Here is a 6,000-nt window from a genome sequence, read left to right as displayed (position 1 = left end):
ATTAATTGACCATTTATCCTTATGTGTGTTGTATGAGATTTTGAAAGGTCCATATTGGTGCAGAAGGGTGTTCAGGATGTAGTGTACTAGGAAAGACTCCGATATATCAACCTCGAGTTTCTTCAATTGAGCCACAGTGTCCCTCATCTGCATGATGTGCTCACGCACACCTTTCACACTGGTGAGCCTTAGGGATGAGAACTTCATGATTAAGGTTGCTAGTGCCTTGTCTGAAGTGACGAATTGATCATCAATGGCCTTCAACAAGTCTAGGACCTTTTCATGCTGATCAACGGAACCACGAATACCAGCTGAAATTTTAGTCTTAATGAACATCATGCTTAGACGATTGGATCGCTCTCATCGTTCATAAAGCATGATGTCCGCTGCAATGCTGGTATTAGTGAGTGTCGGTGGTTCATTTTTCCTAATAGCATAATCTATGTCCATCCACCCCAAATGAAGGAGAACCCTCTCTTTCCAAACCTTATAGTTATCTCCCTTAAGTTCGGGAATGTCACAACGAATTTCAAAGAAATTTGCAGGTTGTACTACTGCATCAAAATTAAAAATCACATGCTTATGTTAAAGTTGAGGCTTAATAAAATTTCATGTTTTACCAATGTAAATCATGCTCAAAATTGAATCTAAATGACATAAAAATTGCCTGTGGGCTAAATTTTTAATTCAAGCAGATTCAATTATTCATTGTTTTGAACTTTATGATAAAACTATTAATTCATAACCCCTGTAGGTAGGTTATGAAATTTTATCCTAATTAATTACATAAATATAATAAAAATTCTTGTGGGATAAAATTTATTATATTTAGTCTAATTAATTACAATTTAATGTCTACAAAATCTTTATGTGATCTAACCAATCAAAATATATAATTTTAATTAATTAAAGATGCTGTGGCTATTCTCTAATTAATTAAAATTATATGGATCACTAGACATTATTTTTGTTGCATAAACAAAACTTAACCAGAGAGAAAAATAATGTTTACTGAAAGGAGTAAGTCAAAATGACATTTTAAATAAACTCCATATAACTGTAATAATTCTTCACAAAATCAAAATTAAGATTAACACAGTCAGCATTACCATAAATGACTGCAAATTGATTGTTCAATTTATAAACAAAACAAAAATAGACCATCAAACAAGTTATTTTGCTCACAAGATAAATAAAATTTAAATTAATTTTCTGTGCTACTCCCAGAAAAGTGCTAGACTGCCTTTGTTAATAGAACTGTGTTACTTTTCTATGGTGCAGTACTAGTCTTCAGTTATCGCTACCCATTAATAAACCAGTTATTAGTTTGTCAAAATCTAACAGTAAGTATATACGGTCTAGCTCATTTACTACCCATTAATAAGCAGTTATTTTCAGCCCTGCAATTCGACAGCAATTCTGCTCAATAAAATTTATTAAAAAGAAATAAACTAAAAAAATAGCCTGGTTGCTGCCCGCTGAAGTGATAACTGCGTGCCTGCTTAAGTGGTTTCTGCACGTATACCGGAATAATAAATGGAGCATGTTATATTGCTTCACATAATGTTCTATTGAATTCGTTGAGAAATGCAAACGTGCATCTGAAATTCGTAAATGGAATTTGCACATTGTTATAACTATTTTTAACAATTCCATAAAGAAATTTCATATTATAATAAACTCAGTACAAGTGAAACTAATGCACGGCCCAAACCTATAAACTCATATTCTAGCATGATGAATTTTAAATCTTATAATCCACCGGTACGAGTTTTGAATAATGGATATGATAAGCATGAAAAATTAAAATTCTATTAAAGTCCCTTAAAAGTGAGCCTTAACTTTTAAGTCATCGAAATATTTTAAGAAACAAATACTTATCATTCAAGCGATAAAAATTCATAATAATAAAGTTTAGAATTTCGAAATCAGTGGGCGGCGCCGGCCCTAAGGATAGCGACACTTCGGAATCTGGATAGTAATACAGAGCAGGAGAAAAAAGAGGTGCACAGAAAAACAAAAGGGCGGCGAGAGCACACCAAGGTAGAGATAATAGTGGCTCCGATACCAAATGATAAATAAATAATTTCAACAGCGATTCTGTATGCGGAAAACTCAAAGAATCATTAAAACTTAATGCCCAGAAATATAAATTACCTCCAGCCATTGGTGATGTTCTTGATGCAAACCACAGTCCACTTTGCTTTCCTTACTTCAGCACTCCAGCTTCAATCCAAGCAAAAGAAAAGAATACAGAAAATCTGAAGGCACTTCCAAGCTTTGCTCTCTCAGCTAGATGGTGTAAAAACTGAAGGGAATTGAGATGCAAGCTTGGGGACCAAACAGATAAATTTATAGCCAAGCTTCCATCAAGCTTCTGATGGCTATGTGTCAAGTGTTCCATAGATCAAGGTAGAGAACTCCAGATGGAGTAATGGACCACTTCAGCAGCTCCCAACAATAAATTTATTAACTGCAGTTGATTTCCTTAACTTAAGGAAATTACTGCAGTTGGTTTCCTTAAGTTAAGCAAAGACTGCAGTTTAAATTCCATAATTGTAGGCAACAATTGTTCAAAATATTAATGGAACTTAACAAATCGGCCTTACTTAATCTAATGTCTTTGTTGCCAATCTCTTTCGAGTCTGTCATCAAGTAGGAATCACACACTATAATTGATTACAGAGAGGATTCATGTCACTATACCTAAAAATTATGCATGAGAGCTTTTGCATTTAAAAAAAATCTATTAAGCAAATTGACATATAGATCAACTACGATACAGGCAATTAGGTATTGGGAAGGTACCTTAAGGGAATAATGTTCCATAGCAGCGATTAGGTATTGGGAAGGTATCTTAAAGGAATAATGTTCCATAGCACCAGTGCTCACTCTGCCCTTTCCAGTCGATCCTCTGCACTCCGTATACACTTGCGAGGACGCTGGAAGTAAGAGAAATTTTTTAAAATAATTAATGAATATTGAAACAGGAAGTAAGAGAAATTTTTTAAAATAATTAATGAATATTGAAACAGATTGCAAGTGAAATCAAAATTACCACTTAAAAAACACATCCCCACTATGGTGTTGCCAGGTACCTTGCAAATATGGCGGTATTCACTCAACTCTTTGCACTCAGTGCTCTGCCCAGGAAACAGGAAGGAATAATAAAAAACAAAGAACTATTATTGCAGAAAAATTTAGAAATATTCCATGGATGGCTGAAGAAAACCAGAGAAATCAGAGAGTCCAATCCATCCAGCATAGCAATGGAAATTGTGTCGACCAATGTGGTTTACAGAATCACCTTTCCTTCAGAAATTAGGAAGGTACCTTAATGTTCTGTAGCAGCAGTGCTCGCTCTGCCCTTTGCAGTCAGTCCTCTGCACTCCACATACTTGCGAAGAAGCTGGAAAGAATAACAAACAAAACGCCATTAGCCCTGAAAACTTGAAAATAATTAATGAACAATTAAAACAGAGTAGAATTAAAATTGATAAATAAATCAACATAACCCCAGAAGCACACGCCCAGAAGTATTGCAAATATGGCGGTATTTACTCAACTCTTTGCTCTCAGTGCTCTTTCCAACGGGCAAGAAATAAACGAACAAAGAACTAATGGTGCAGAAAATTCTAAAAATAATGTATGAATTACTGAAACTAAAACTAGAGAAATTAGAGATTCCAATCCACCCATGCATCACGCAGAGGAAAGAAAATTGTGTCCACTAGTTTGATTTAGTGGTATCACCTTTGCTTCAGAAATTTTCCCGATATGCTATGCGCGCTCTCGTGCTCTCTGTTGTTAATAACTTAATTCCACAAGTAACCCGCACATAATAACAATTATATGCGCATACAAGCATACCTATATATATAAACGAAAAGGCAGGGAGAGCTCCACATGTTCAAGCATGCCTTGGCACGCCTGACAGAAAAGCAAACTGAATGATGGTCAAGTTGGAATAGATTGTGCCACGTCATCTTTTTCCGCTTTTTCTATCTGTTTGATCTTTTAAGAAAACGTTCATGTTTTATGAATTTCATCTTTATAGAGTAGCTACGGTTGGTTTAAACTAGGGTTATAGTTTGTTGTTTAGTTTAAATTTAAAGATATTAATTTAAAAATATTAAATTCAAGTCAATGTTAAAATTTAGAATCGGGTTAAGATAGATTTTACTGATTGGTAGATTGAGATATTTGGTTATTTGTAATTTAACAATTCTAAGCAACATTAATAATAATAAATTTTTGATTGTTTATTTATATTTTTTTTCAGAGGAAAAAATCTGTATATGTTATATTGAGATCATATAAACTATTTGATAATTACATGATTACATGGATCGATTAGATGCCATCGATCATATAAGACGCATCGCATCGGATCTCTGTCATCCTATGGATAAAACAAAAAAGGAGGATAGATTGTTCAAAACATAGTTACAAGTATTTAGCTGATAGAATGTATGCACTGTAACATATTGTCAAAAAGTAGATATGCAAGCAGATGTGGAGCTGCCTGAGAAGAGGCCGCCTGCAGAAAGGAGCCATCATCAGTTGAGATCTAGTCGGGTGGCAAGGAGCCAGTAATCAGAGAAATGATGGACTCGAGAGGAGGATGGGAGTCCTGAAAAACACAGCAGCACCGCCACTTCCAGACATGCCAGATGGTGAGGAGGAAGATGGCTTGCCACAAAGGTCGCTGAGAGGACCACCAGAAGAAGGCGTCCTTAACTGAGGGGAAAAGGAGGACAGGAAAACCATAGCCGGAGGACAGCTCGATCCATATAGCAAAGGTGACAGTGCATTGGAAGAACATGTGGATGTTCGTTTCCAATTCAGAACGGCAGAAGCAGCATCGACTTGGACCCTGCCAACCTTTTGATTGAAGAACATCCCAGACGAGGTTCCTGTTGTAAAAGAGAAGCCAGCCGAAGAGAGTGGATTTGAGAGGGAAAATGGCTTTCCAGAGTTTGTGAGGGAAGGGGGAGGGATGAGGCGGGATGAGTGATGTGAGGGCGGAGTAAAGACGTCTAACAGTGATGGGGTGGATGGTGGAATCTGTGGAGCAGATGAGGGTGTCATGGGTGCCCAGTTGAAGGATGTTCAGGCGGGAGAAATGAAGGGTGGCGGAGGACCAATGGGGGCGAAGGGGGGGGGGAATATGAAGTTGTTGGTCCGATTTCCAGATAGGCGACAGAGAGGACCATGAGTCAATGAGCATGGACCAGGTGAAGATGCCCCTGGAGTGGAAAAAGGTGAGGAGGGCCGGGGAAATTTGGGATTCAAGGTTGTGTAGGGTAGGGTCGAGTGCAATGTAAACGGAAGAACCAGAAAAGAAAGTCCATTTGAGAATACTGAAGAGAAACCGTTGATTCTTACGAAAGCAGCACCAGATGGGAGATCCATGGCGAATCCCAAGAGTGGATCTTCTGAGCCAGAATTCTAAATTCCGACCTTTTAGATACTTCTGTTTGATAAGAGCAGACCATGGGCTGTTCCCGAAGATGGCCCTGTGCATGGATTTGCAGATGAGCGCATTGCCAAAACGCCGCATATTAATAAGACCCCAGCCTCCATACTTTTTGGGGATGGTGATGAAATCCATTCTTGCAAGATGAATTTTCGATTGATAGGAATGGCCTCCCCAGAGGAAATTTGCGGCAGTTGACTGAATGATTTTGTATACTTTGGCAGGGAGGACGAAAAGGTGTCCCCAATATACTGCTAATTGGGATAGAACCGCTTGAACAAGGACAAATCGGCCTGCAAGTGATAAGAGTCTCAATTCCCATTTGGAGATTTTGCTGTAGAATCTATCAATGAGCCACAACCAATCTGCAAATTTGTTGTTTTTGACTTTGAGTCGGAATCCAAGATATGGGAGGCCATCTGAGAGGAGTGCTAGGTTGATGCCGAAACGAGCCGCTACCCAAAGAGCAGTAGCAAGGTTGGAATTGTTATGGAATAACTTTGTTTTGTCATTGTTGATGA

This window comes from Pinus tabuliformis, chromosome 1_1 (genome assembly GCF_031772625.1).
Source record: "Pinus tabuliformis cultivar Carrire ecotype Pingquan chromosome 1_1, CPIR1, whole genome shotgun sequence".
Taxonomy (NCBI): Eukaryota; Viridiplantae; Streptophyta; class Pinopsida; order Pinales; family Pinaceae; genus Pinus; species Pinus tabuliformis.
This window is presented reverse-complemented; position numbering follows the sequence as displayed.